We start from the raw sequence: 15,154 nt of genomic DNA on the forward strand, positions 1-15,154 counted from the left end.
AGAATATTTATGCCACATATGTTAAACTCTGGCCCGCGGGCCAAATCCAGCCTTCTGGATGAGTATATTTGGTCTGTGACACCTGGCGGGTCCTCCGAGTATATTTGGCCTGCGACGCAGGGCGGGTGCCCAGAGTATATTTGGCCCTTGACACCAGATGAATGCCCAGAGTTTATTTGGCCCGCAAAGCTGGGTGGATCTCCAAACTGGCATCGCACTTTCAACTATATCGTCATCCTAGATGCCGATACAGTTGAAATCAATAATGGAGGAGGGAGCGTCATCTGACGTCTCAGTGCAGCGGGCATGATGATGTCATTATAACGCGCCCGATGTACCGAGATGTGTAGAGGATCTGAAAACACCATGAAGAGACTAGAGCAGCCAGGGAATGGGCAGAGGTGAGTATTTTTGTTTTTATGTGGGACCTATTATACTGTATGGAACACTATGTGGGGACATAATACTGTATGGAGCACTATGTGGGGCCATTTTACTGTATTGAAGACTATAAGGCCATTATACTATGTGGGGCCATTATACTGTATTGAAGACTATAAGGCCATTATACTGTGTGAAGCACTATGTGGGGCCATTATACTGTATGTAGCACTTTATATTGTATGTAGCACTAAGTGGGGCCCTTTGTATTGCACAATGTGAGTCCACAATACTGTATGAAGCACTATGTGGGGCTATTATATTGTATGGAGCACTATGTAAGGCCATTATATCGAATGGAGCACTTTGTGGGGCCATTATACTGTATGGAGCACTATGTGAGGATATTATATGGTATGGAGCACTATATGGGGCGATTTTATTGTATGGAGCACTATGTGGGGCCATTATACCGTATGTAGCACTAAGTGGGGCCATTTATATTGTATAGAGCACAATGTGAGTCCACAATACTGTATAGAGCAATATGTTGGGCTATTATACTGTATGGAGCACTTTGTGGGGCCATTATACTGTATGGAGCACTTTGTAGGGCCATTATACTGTATGGAGCACTATGTGAGGCCATTATACTGTATGGAGCACTATGTGAGACCATTATACCGTATGGAGCACTTTGTGGGGCCATTATACTGCATGGAGCACTATGTGGGGCCATTATACTGTATGGAGCACTATGTGAGGCCATTATACTGTATGGAGCACTTTTTGTGGTCATTATACTGTATGGAGCACTATGTTGGGCCATTATATTGTATGGAGCACTTTTTGTGGCATTATACAGTATGGAGCTCTACGTGCAGCCCATTATACTGTATGGAACACTTTTTTGGGGGCCATTATACTGTATGCAGCACTATGTGAGGCCATTATACTGTATGGAGGACTATGTGGGGCCATTATACTGTATGGAGGACCATGTGGGGCCCATTATAATGTATGGAGGGCTATGTGGGGCCATTATACTGTATGGAGCACTATGCGGCGCCCATTATACTGTATGAAGCAATAGGTGTGGCAATTATACTGTATTGAAGGCAATGCATGTTCCATGTTATACTGTATGGAGGACTTTGCAGGACCCATTATACTGTATGGAACACTTATTGTGCCCATTAAACTGTATGGATCACCTTTTGCAGCCATTATACTGCATGGAGGGCTGTGTGGCTTACAGTTGGAGAATCATACTGTGATGAGGTCACCATTGTTTTTCGGGGGGGATTGAGGGAGGGGGGTACAGTAGGGTCATCATACCAAGCATGTGGAGGATACTGTGGAGGAATTCACTGTGGGGGTATTTTACTGTGAGGGGAGGCACTTTTGTTTGCATCACACCTTATTATCTGTATTATTCACTTTTTTTTTATCCTTTGTTATTTAAAATTAGGCCATTGGGCCTTTTGCTTTTTTACTGCTCTTACATAACATTATATTATTCCAATATTTTATTCTAAGACCTATTATTTAAAATGTAGTTTGTTCATGTGACAACCCCTTTAAGTTTGTTTCCACATGAAAAAGTTCATCGTTGTATTTGATAAGGAAAAAAAACTTCCTCAGTTGTAGACATGTTTTTGATAAATGTCAAGGTTGGCACACGACTTTGTTCAAGCTTTTAATTTTGGCCCTGTGTGTATTTGAGTTTGACATCCCTGATATATGCTGTTAAAACTAAATTTCCTATACATTTAAAAGTTAACCTACTGGGATGCAATAGGACAGAAGTACTGCAGTCAGCTGATGGTAATATGGAAACAACCTGATCATTTCTATATAGTAGAGCCTCATGTTTACACTATAATATGATCAAATTACATGATGGTGATATTTTCCATATTCCTGGTACTTACCTTATTAGTCCAGAAACCAAATGATCACTTTCATTTTAACAAACTGTATAAAACAATAGTACATGTAAACATAAGATACTTTTATGCTTATTTTTCCAAATGTGGGCACAGTTTACAACTCCACCAGAATGACTCCAGATCATTAAGCCATCACTCCCACCACCTCTCCATTTGTAACTAAAACTTGACTTTGATTACCTTGGCTTATCTTTAGAAGGGATCACCCCATTTTTCCCCATGCACTAATGTCCTGTTGTAATATCTCTTAAATGTTGTGCTCTTTTCTCAGTAATTAATTTGTAAACCTGCCTGAAGAAGGAGCTCTGTCCTCTGAAAGCTGCAAATATAATTTTTCTGGTTAGCCAATAAAGGTATCACTCCTAGAATAATTATGTCATTTTTGGGCATGAAAGTATGTACATCGATATTTTCTGGCTAACACGGTACCACAATATAATTTTTCATTGTACATAATATCTAGATCTGTAAGGATGTTATGAAATTCAATTTATCCTCAATTTCGAAATCCCAGGTAAATTGACATTGAAGCTTATTCAATATTTCCTCCATTTTATTAGGAAGACAGGGAAAAAAATAAAGAAAAAAACACCAAGATATATTGATATTATACTATAAAGATAACAAATCCTATACATTTCACATATAAAGGAAATGTGCTATAAAATTTCAGTATTTTATCACACAAGACAAAACAATGGGGGTGGGGGAGGGGCGATTCATCAAGACTGGTGATGTCACGCCAGGTTTGAGTGAAACACAGAGGTGAAAGGGAAAGGAAACCCAGACACTAGGGAAAGGGGGAAGAGGTGACCTAATCTGGACTAGCGTCACCCTGTCTCCCCCTAACATTCCTATACAGCCTTCGCAGCTGTCGCCGATCACGTGTCTCGTCCTACTATCCCTGGAGTAAGGCTAAAGCTGGGGGTGGAAGGAGATGAGCACTTGTCAACCTCTGCTAGCACTCTAAAGACAAAAATGGAAGACAACACAGGAAAATAATAATTTAGCTTTAGAAGAACTCCAACAGGGCACACGGCCTCAAGACTCCAAAGAGGATGTGATGCTGCTTCAGCCAAGTTCCAAGTAGGAATGAATATAACTGGCGATGCCCACCTAGAGAGACCAGGTATATATACACCCAGGCCAGAGAGAGGTAGTCACTGGGTCCTAAAGACAACCTTCTATCTAGGAAGCTGTCTGCAATGCCAAACGTGAAGATTTCCTACAGGCCACTGTAGGGTGACTGTCTGTCACCTCCGACACACCCGTGACAGTACCCCCCCTCTACGAGTGGCCTCCGGACACTTAGGACCAGGTTTCTCAGGAAAAGAGGTGTGAAAAGAGCAAACCAATCTGGGAGCGTTCACCTCTGACGCTGAAACCCACATCCTCTCTTCTGGACCATAGCCTTTCCAGTGCACCAAGTATTGTAGAGAACGACGTTGGAGACGAGAATCTACAATCCTCGAAATCTCGAACTCCAGGTTACCATCAACCATTACTGGGGGCGATGGTAGAGGTGAGGGCTCAAGAGGTTCTACGTACCTTTTCAGTAGGGACCTGTGGAACACATTATGGACCTTAAGGGCCCGAGGCAGTTCAAGACAAAACGCTGCTGGGTTAATGACGGAGGTTATTTTGTAGGGACCAATAAACCTAGGTCCCAGCTTCCAAGAAGGAACTTTCAATCTTATATTCTTGGTAGACAACTACACAAAGTCATTCACATTCAGGTCCGGACCTGGCAAGCGTTTTCTGTCAGCCATACATTTATACCTGTTGCCTCTGGACATTACTTCCTGCCTCCTGGAACGCACCATGACGCCGGGTGACACGCACGTCGTGCGCATGCGTGCACTTTAACCAATTAGATACGAGCACTCGTCGTCTCGCGTCACTTCCGATGACGCAACCGGACATGAGCGCTCACCACGGCGCTTTGATTTCTCCATACTGGCCATGAGCCACCGGCAGTCCCGCCCCCCCTGCGATATATAAACTTAACCCCATGGCCACTATCACACTTGCTACCAGCGGTGGACACCGCGGATACGCCAGTCTCCTCACTCAGCACTGCGCCCAGGGTATGTACAGTCCAGACTAACACTTCCACCCAGCAGCCCTGCACTACTGTCCACTGATTCACCTTGTGCCTCCCGCCACAGGGATCCTAGCACTGGGACACTGCGCTGTCAAACTCCTTTACTCTACTTCCCAGTAATTGGGTAGGTTATCTGAACTTGCAATGCATATCTAATTTGATATTTGACTATGAGACACTATGGCCTAATTCTTCTATTTTTATCATTTGTTTTTCTGTTAACCGAAACGTTTATTACTGTGGACTGCTAATAATAAAATATCAAAATCTTACCATTTGGTGTGCCGAGGTTTATCTACATATCTCTACGGTTTTGGACCCTACTCGTGCACCCAGGTCCAGTAGTGCTGCGTTTTCCATTATTGCTATATACATTTATACCTGTCACCCATGGTCTTTATATAACGAGGAGAGCGACGAAGCAAACCGTTCCTCCTCAGGAACTCCTGAAGCTCCACCCCCACTGAAGGTACCAAACTGTGGATGATAACCATATGCACCGAAGAACGGTGACCTGCCAGTGGATTCTTGACGATGATTATTGATGGCAAATTCTGCCAGCGTTAAGTAGGATGCCCAATCCTCCTGATTTTCGGAGACAAAACACATGAGGTATGTCTCCAAGTTCTGATTGACCCGCTCAGTCTGACCATTTGACTGAGGGTGGAAGGCAGAGGAAAAGGACAGCTGCACCCCCAGTCGAGGACAGAATGCCTTCCAGAACTTGGAAACAAACTGGGTCCCCCGATTAGACACCACATCAGTGGGAACCCCGTGAAGCTTCACAATCTCATTTATGAACACCTGAGCAAGTGTCTTAGCATTGGGAAGTGCAGGTAAAGCGACAAATTGAACCATTTTACTGAACCTATTTACTACTACCAAAACCACCATTTTGCCTGCAGAAACCGGTAGGTCAGTAATAAAATCCATGGACAAGTGTGTCCATGGCCTGCTAGGGATAGGTAGCGGAAGAAGAGTACCAGACGGACCGGTGTGCGAAACCTTAGAACGTGTGCAAATACTACAAGCAGCTACGTGTTCAATTACATCCCGATGCAACCCCGGCCACCAAAAACGACGAGAGAGGAAGTCTGCGGTTACCTTACCACCTGGATGCCCAGCAAGCACAGAGTTATGATGTTCCTTGATTACTTTACGACGCAGATCAGGTGGTACAAATAATTTTCCTGAAGGGCAGGAGGCAGGGGCGTCCCCCTGAGCCTCCAGCACCTCACCCTCCAGTTCCGGAAAAAGAGCCGAAATAACTACCTCTTTCTGTAATATCGGGGCAGGGTTCTCATGGTCATCACCACCAGGGAAGCTCCGGAACAAAGGATCAGCCTTGACGTTTTTGACCCCTGGACGAAAAGTGACAACAAAATTGAACCTAGAAAAAAACAAGGACCATCTGGCTTGTCCGGGGTTGAGATGTTTAGCTGACTGGTGATATGACAGGTTCTTATGGTCAGTAATAACAGTAATAGGATGGACAGCCCCCTCCAACCAGTGTCGCCATTCCTCGAACGCCAATTTGATCGCCAAAAGTTCCCTATTACCCACGTCTAAATTTCAGCTGAAGACAATTTTTTAGAAAAGAAGGTGCATGGACGCCATTTACCAGGGGACGGACCCTGAGACAACACAGCCCCAACCCCGATATCCGAAGCATCGACCTCCACAATAAAGGGTTGAGAAACATCGGGTTGACTGAGTATAGGTACAGTGGCAAAATTATTCTTTAAGGAAGAAAAAGCCGGGAGGGAAGCATCCGACAATTTGGAAAAATCAGACCCCTTCTTAGTCATGTCAGTAAGGGGTTTCACTACAACAGAGAAATTTTGGATGAATTTTCTGTAAAAATTACTAAAGCCCAGAAAACGTTGTAGGGCCTTCAGGTTCTCGGCACGTTCCCAGTCAAGGACTGCACGGATCTTCTCCGGATCCAACCGAAAACCTGAAGATGACAAGTACCCCAAAAACTGCACCTCCTGAACAGCGAAAACACATTTCTCTAGTTTGGCATAGAGTTTGTTATCCCATAATATCTGGAGCACCTGCTTAACATGCCCCCGATGGGTCTCAAAATCAGGTGAATAAACCAAAATATCGTCCAGATAGACCACCACAAACCTCCCCACCAAGTGATGAAAAATATAATTTATGAAATGCTGGAATACCGCAGGTGCATTGGTTAGCTCCCATAACCTGGCTGATCAAATCAGGAATCAGAGGAAGAGGGTATAGATCATGGATGGTAATTTGATTTAATTCCCGGAAATCTAAACAGGGACGTAGACCGCCATCTTTTTTCTTCACAAAGAAGAGCCCTGCTGCCATGGGCGAAGATGAAGGTCTGATATGTCCCTTCTCCAGACTTTCCGCAATGAAATCCTTCATGGCTTGTCTCTCAGGGCCAGAAAGATTATATTGCCTCTATACACTTCCTCCTTACAATATAGTAGTCAATTAAACAAATGGTGGCCCACCTTATAAAGCTGACCGGTCCACGGTATCTGGTCAAGAGTGCCAGACCCTGGGCCGATTGTTGCCTACTCATATAACAAATGTTTTGAAAAAGGAGAAAAAATTAGTTTTGCAGCATAAAGAACATGATTTTATTAAGTAAAATTTACATGATAACACATACAAACTTATTTTATATAAATCACAATACAAGGGGAATAAGGTGCATGGTGCCAAGTGTCAGGGGGTCACACGGATAATGTGGCAAACGGACTATGTGGGTGTGGATATCTGCACATGTAAGTTAGGGGTGAGCATAAGGACCTACATCCAAGAAATAGTAACAGGAACCACTACTAGATGCTAAGCTGCTTATGCAAATAGTAAAGAGTTATAGCAAAATGTATAGGCAGTCCCACTTGCAGTCCAGCCCATCCCACACAGATCAGAGCAACATCACATATAGAACTCACCCGGATTCAGTGTCCGCAAAGCCCACGAATCAATAGGACCCCCCCACCACTGGTGATAATGAGGATAACGCGCCCCGACACGCGTTTCGCCAGACTCTTTCTCAAGAGGCGCATGTATTGGAGCGCCTGAAGGACCTGCTATAAATACGTTCCTGACCCCTCATGTGATCACGAGGGGCAGGGAAGCCCATTGGAGCACAATGGCGCGTGCGCCCAGAGCCACGCCCCCCCGCCGCTCGCACCCAAGGCATCATGTCCCAGGCGCGCGTCCGGGAGTGCGCCCGTAGGCACACCCCCGGGGGCGGGCCAGGGACATCGAGACAGCCTGGTGCGGACACGGGAGTGCAGGGGACCACGGCGCAAGCGCACAACTCCAAGGTAAATGTCCGGGATAGCAACCATCCATTGGTGGTGTATAGAAAAGAGGAGGATCGGATACAGAAAGTGCACAGAGGAATGAGGGGTAGAGGGAGAAGGGGACCAGATACGACACAACAATCCAATTATAGTTAGAATTATTCAGAAGGTACAAACTGTCTATTCATCTATACATCTGTGAGATAAACATCAAAAAGGAGCGCAGACGTGTCACCCCCATAATCAGTGAAAAAGAAATAAAATAAATAATCACCAACCACAGAGGGTCTCCAGAAGTACCACCCTGCGGAGGGGCACACGGAAGAACCCCTGTGAGGTAGACACATATAATGAAAATATATAGGAAATGTTCAACGATTTCACATAGGTATCAGATTAGTCCCAGAAAGAGATTGAACTTCTCCTGAGCCTCCTCAAAATTGAATGTAGCGTATCCCAGAGTCCATATATGGGCCAAGATAAGGCACTCAAGGTTTGTTGGTGTGAAGGCATTAGATATATAAGAAAATGAAAGGAAATAAGCATAAGAAAAAATTAAAAACAAGTAAAATAAAAACAACAAACTAAAACAACATCATGACCAGGTAAGACTCCGGACAGGGGAGCAGCGGGGGAGCATCACAGGTTTTATCATTATAAGAACGAGGAAAATCCCAGACTTTCATTTAGGCCACACAGAGCCAGGGTATCCAAAATGGTGATCCATCTGGCCTCTTTTTGCGCTAGACATTGTTTAGCGTTACCGCCCCGGGAGCCCAAATGTACCACGTCTATGTCACGTATACGCAAGGTGCGTGGTTCGCAGTTATGAACTGCTTTGAAATGGCGTGGTAGTGTTTTGAGCTCCCGTGGGTCCATCACTGATTTGGCTGCGCCAATGTCCCGTACATGTTCCCGCACTCTAACTCTCATTTCTCTGGTTGCTAGTCCCACGTATATCTTATTACAACCACATGTGACGTAATACACCACATGGGTTGTGCTGCATGAAATGAATTTTGAGATTTTAAAAGTGCGGGAACCGTCAGATGTAGTAAAAGACGTACAGCGAAGGACATTAGCGCAGGCCATACAGTGGCCGCAAGGAAAAGATCCAACCGTGGGACCGCGTGTCCCAAAGGGGTTCGATGGAGGAGGGACGTAGTGACTGGAGACTAGAAGGTCCCCAAGATTATTGGCTCGCCAGGCCGTCATCAATGGGTAGTCACCCACAAAATCCCTAAGGGAGGGCTCCGTGTTGAGAATGTTCCAGTGTCGGGAAAGGATCCGCCTCATAGACCCCCACTCATGATTGAATGTGGAAATGAAGCGGGTCCTCACAGGGATCTGAGGCTGGGGCCGTCGGGCGGGGTATAACAGATGACTGCGGGGTGTACTGCGCGCCCTGCCATAGCCACGGCCGATGGATCTGTTGCTATATCCCCTCTGTTTAAACCGATAAGTCAGATCTGCGGCCTGTTTCTCAAAGTTAGAGTCTGTTGAGCATATCCGTCACACCAGGTCACGACCTGGTTCCGCGTGGCCTAAATGAAAGTCTGGGATTTTCCTCGTTCTTTTAATGATAAAACCTGTGATGCTCCCCCGCTGTAACATCCCTGGTGGCGTGCTTGCATGGCTTACCATCTCCCACCATGCAAGACCGCAATCTTACCTTTCTGGCCAGGCTGCACACTTTTGCTCCAGTACCTGCTGTTTGTATGTCTCTTGTCTGCTGGCTTAGGGCGTCGGCGCTGTTGCTTTCTGATTCTTAAAGCTACAGTGTGCGCAGTCCTAATGCGTCCCCAGCCTATTGCTGTGAGTCACTGGATACTTAAACCCCCTCCACCCAGTGGGAGGTGCCTGAGCAACACTTTCTTACAGTCTGTGTTCTGTGCAACTGTTAGTTGCCAGGTCCTGTCCTGACTCTAGTCTGTCCACCACCCTGGGGGCTGAGTACCCAGGGCCTCTACCTGTACCTGTGACTTCTAGTCTGTTTCCGCCACCCTGGGGGCCGAGTACCCAGGGCCGCTACCTGTATCTCTGACTTCTAGTCTGTTTCCGCCACCCTGGGGGCTGAGTTCCCAGGCTAGTTCCTGTATCTTGTTACTGGTTCAGTTCCTGTCTGAACAGTGTCCTAGCCCGTTACCTGTTTGTCTCTATGTCCGAATCTTCCCTTTTCCTGCAGTGTCTGAACCTGCACCTAACTCCAACTCATTGTCTCTGTACTTCTGTTTGTGAGTTTTGTGTCCACTCGCTACTTCATTGTAAGTACCTTGTGTGTATCTGGTTCTGCTTGTCCCCTTTCCCTTCCTCTGTCTCTACCTCCTGTGTTCTAACCATCTTCCTGTATTTTCCAGTCTGTTCCATGTGAACAGAGCCCTGTCCTGTCTGCCTGCACCTTCTGCTCTGTTCTGCTCTGCTCATTCACCGCACCCGCGGTTCCACTCTGCTCGTTCACCGCACCTGCGGTTCCGCTCTGCTTGTTCACCGCACCTGCAGTTCCGCTCCGCTTGTTCACCGCACCGGCGGTTTTGCTCCGCTCTGCTTGTTCACCGCACCTGTGGTTTCGCTCCGCTCTGCTTGTTCGCCGCACCTGCGGTTTTGCTCTGCTCTGCTTGTTCGCCGCACCTGCGGTTTTGCTCCTCTCTGCTTGTTTGCCGCACCTGCGGTTTTGCTCCGCTCTGCTTGTTCGCCGCACCTGCGGTTTTGCTCCGCTCTGCTTGTTCGCCGCACCTGCGGTTTTGCTCTGCTCTGCTTGTTCGCCGCACCTGCGGTTTAGTTACGCTCTGCTTGCTCGCCGCACCTGCGGTTTCGCTCCGCTCTGCTTGTTCACCGCACCTGCGGTTTTGCTACGCTCTGCTTGTTCACCGCATCTGCGGTTTCGCCCTGCTCTGTTTGCTCACCGCTCCGGCGGTTCTGCTCTGCTTGTTCACCGCATCTGCGGTTTTGCTCTGCTCTGCTGCCCACCGCACCTGCGGCTCCGTTCCTGTGTCCCAGTCTGTACTGGTCCCTATCCTGCCTGCGTTCCTACCTGCCAGTACCCGCCTGTCTGCATGTCAGCCGTGCCTGCCTGTGCCCACCTGTCTGCATGCCAGCCGCGCCTGCCAGTGCCCACCTGCCTGCATACCAGCTGTGCCTGTCAATATCCATCTGTCTGCATACCAGCCGTGCCTACCAGTGCCCACCTGTCAATATGCCAGTCTAACCTGCCTGTCAACAGCTGTGACCGGGGTCTGACCCGGAGAAGCACCTGGTCCCTCTGCTCGGTTCCTCCTTGGTTCACGGAGTCGACTGAGCCGCCGTGCAACCTTGGTCGGACCGAGTTAATACTTAGTTACGCCCCTCCAGGCACTCCTCGGTTTATGGTACAGTGGGATCACTAATCACGCTCACGTCAGTCAGTCCGGGCGCGAGCGTAACACCCGCTGCTCCCCTGTCCGGAGTCTTACCTGGTCATGATGTTGTTTTAGTTTGTTGTTTTTATTTTACTAGTTTTTAATTTTTTCTTATGCTTATTTCCTTTCATTTTCTTATATATCTAGTGCCTTCACACCAACAAACCTTGATTGCCTTACCTTGGCCCATATATGGACTCTGGGATACGCTACATTCAATTTTGAGGAGGCTCAGGAGAAGTTCAATCTCTTTCTGGGACTAATCTGATACCTATGTGAAATCGTTGTATATTTCCTATATTTTTTCATTATATGTGTCTACCTCACAGGGGTTCTCCCGTCTGCCCCTCCGCAGTGTGGTACTTCTGGAGACCCTCTGTGGTTGGTGATTATTTATTTTATTTCTTTTTCACTGATTATGGGGGTGACACGTCTGCGCTCCTTTTTGATGTTTATCTCACAGATGTATAGATTAATAGACAGTTTGTACCTTCTGAATAATTCGAACTATAATTGGATTGTTGTGCCGCATCTGGTCCCCTTCTCCCTCTACCCCTCATTCCTCTGTGCACTTTGTGCATCTGATCCTCCTCTTTTCTATACACCACCAATGGATGGTTGCTATCCCGGATATTTACCTTGGAGTTGTGTGCTTGCGCCATGGTCCCCTGCACTCCCGTGCCCGCGCCCGGCTGTCTCGATGTCCCTGGCCTGCCCTCGGGGGTGTGCCTACGGGCACGCTCCCGGACGCACGTCTGGGACATGACAGCTTGGGTGCGAGCTCTGGGCGCACGCACCATTGTGCTTCAATGGGCTTCCCTGCCCCTCATGATCACATGATGGGTCAGGGGCGTATTTATAGCAGGTCCTTCAGGCGCTCCAATACATGCGCCTCTTGAGAAAGAATCTGGCGAAACGTGCGTCCGGGCGCGTTATCCTCATTATCACCAGTGGTGGGGGGGTCCTATTGATGCGTGGGCTTTGCGGACACTGAATCTGGGTGAGTTTTATATGTGATGCTGCTCTGATCTGTGTGGGATGGGCTGGACTGCAAGTGGGACTGCCTATACATTTTGCTATAATTCTTTACTATTTGCATAAGCAGCTTAGCATCTAGTAGTGGTTCCTGTTACTATTTCTTGGATGTAGGTCCTTATGCTCACCCCTAACTTACATGTGCAGATGTCCACACCCACATAGTCCGTTTGCCACATTATCCGTGTGACCCCCTGACATTTGGCACCATGCACCTTATTCCCCTTGTATTGTGATTTATATAAAATAACTTTGTATGTGTTATCATGTAAATTTTACTTACTAAAATCATGTTCTTTATGCTGCAAAACTCATTTATTCTCCTTTTTCAAAATAGTTAGTCAATTAGTAGAGAATAGTCATCTGTTATTTCATATTGTTACTTTGTTATAACTATTTAAACACAGCAAACAGTAAAAATAAAAACCAGCCCCTAAAAAAACCCCATAAAACCACAAGGGTGGTGCGGTCCACCACTGTCTTATTGGCAAGAGGTAGTATGTTGTACAAGTTAGCTCAATATACATTAGTATTATCAACATATATACTGCATAGCATGATTTAATGCATATAATCAGATTACAAAAAAGTCTATTATACAATTCAGTAACTTTTGTTATACGTTGTACAAAATAGCTCGATATACAACACTATTGCCAATACATAATATACAGTATAAATCAATTAGTTGGCTAAGTTCCAATCAAGGTGTATTGCACAATTCCATCAGATACACAATCACACAATGTAATGCAGAGTATGAATCAATTGGTTGGCTAAGTTACAATCAAAGACATATTGCACAATTCCATCAAATATATAATCACATGGTTATTATGTATAATACCTAGTACCAACCATTTAGTAACACATGCATATTCCTCAGTATAAGCCGAATGTGTAATGACTAAAAGTACAAACCAGATGCCATGGCGGTCTCTCCACACCACCCAAGCACCCCAACGCACGTTTCGCGTATGTTGCTTCCTCGCGGGGTACTTGAGGCAGTGGATGGTCTAATCATATATAGCTACCAGAGGGGGTTGGGCCAATTGTTGTGCCCTATCACATATAGTTCAGTCAAATGAGTAAATATTTATTAGTCATAATTAATTACCTTCCAGGGTCCAAATAGAATTATATATGCATCGCTGTCCATGATGTATACAATGGCGAGGCCATGCTGCCCGTCACGCATCACTCACCCGAGGCCGGCGTCCCGGAAGTCAGACCGCGCATGTGCGCGCCATCTGGCAACCGATTGGACGCCGGGCCCAGAGGAGGAGGCGCGACGCCACAGCACAGGCGCGCACACATCATAGGCCACAAGGCTCCATTTTAGTAGTGGGCACCAGGTGCCAGTAGTATTACACATAGGTAATTACATATATAAATAGAACAATATAGCATGATTATCACATAATTTTTAAATATAGCATCATTCTAACACATATATTAACATAATCCAAGGTATAGTCAAGTACATAATTATTACAAAATAGATCCCAAATATTTTATATTATACATCAATGTCTTCTTGCGCAGAGTCGAGGTTAAGGCATACATCTTGTTGACATGCACAGCGGCAAGTCATATAGTCATGTCGATAGTTCTAAGTTCCGATATTGCTGCTTAAACCTTGAATCATGATTTTCTTAGTCATATCTCCCTCTTATGTTTTTTTCCAGAATTGCAGAGGTTATATAAATTCTTAAAGCTGCAATCTAAAGGTACAGACATCATATTATAGATCAGATATCATAATACCATAAAATTAATGCCCAACCACGGTTGCCACATAACCTTATATAGACCCGGATTTTATATTACATAAGTATGTATTCATCATGCATTATCAGTTATATCTCATTTGAACCTCATATTGATAAGTGCAGATAACAATCTTGATATAAATGATGTGAGTATTTATCTCTTATACATGCACAATATAATTAATGCCCAGAATACACAATAATCTACTTGTAATCTATAATATATAGTAAATAACACTCATCATGTCAATGACCATTATATATCCCCAATACCTGCAGCCATACGCGTCAGACCATTAATAAAGGTATATATATTGATAAGAAATATATTATGTCACGCGAATTCAAGAAACCACCCATACAGCAAAGTCACCCTCTGCGTTAATTACATTAACTATACCAAAAATGGCGCAAAGCTAATCATATTGTTCAAGCCTTTTGGTTTAATCGTGTCCAGGGTTATAATCCATTTTATTTCCTTTTGTTCAAGCATTGTTTTTAAATTTCCACCTCTTGCTCCGAGGTTGACCTTATCAATTCCTTTAAAGCGCAACAATCTCCAATTGCAGTTGTGACGTTCTCTAAAGTGCTTAGGGATATTTTTAAGAGTGGCTATTTCTTCAAGTTTCACACATTTAGCTGCATTCCTTATATCTTTAATGTGTTCAAGTATCCTTATTCGAAATTCACGAGATGTAAGTCCCACGTAGATTAGATTGCATGGACTTGTTGCCCAGTATATTATCCCCGTTGATCTACAATTGATAAAGTGAAAGATTTTATATAAACGTTTTCCTGAAGAGTCAGAGAATTCCTTTACTCTATCTATTTGGGGACAGGCACCACACGATCCACATGAGAAACTGCCATATTTTTGAGTTGTGTTACCAGCTAGCATATTTGGAGGTTTTGGGGGAATGTAATGACTTCTCACCAAAATATATGTTAAGGTTTTTGACCTTTTTGGTGTTATTGATGGTTTTAATGGAATTACCTGTCTTAAAACAGGATCAGAATGGAGGATTGGCCAGAATCTACTAATAATTTCGTACATCTCCCTCCATTGACTATGGTAGGGGGTAATCAATCTCACCTTCTGATCATGTTTTTTATCTTTAGGTTTAAAGAGTTCATCCCTAGTTGTTTCTTTAGCTCTCTGATAGCCTTTTTGAATAACGTCATTCCGGTAATGACGGGCACTGAAACGTCTTTTCAGTTC

The 15,154-nt window shown here is 45.1% G+C and overlaps 1 pseudogene; it reads left to right on the plus strand.

Annotated features, from left to right (window-relative positions):
* Window positions 1–15,154, plus strand: part of LOC141213729 (uncharacterized) — a 60,188-nt pseudogene that overhangs the window by 36,893 nt on the left and 8,141 nt on the right.

Source organism: Phyllobates terribilis, unplaced genomic scaffold (genome assembly GCF_046119375.1).
Source record: "Phyllobates terribilis strain yellow unplaced genomic scaffold, ASM4611937v1 Scaffold_211__1_contigs__length_3443825, whole genome shotgun sequence".
Taxonomy (NCBI): Eukaryota; Metazoa; Chordata; class Amphibia; order Anura; family Dendrobatidae; genus Phyllobates; species Phyllobates terribilis.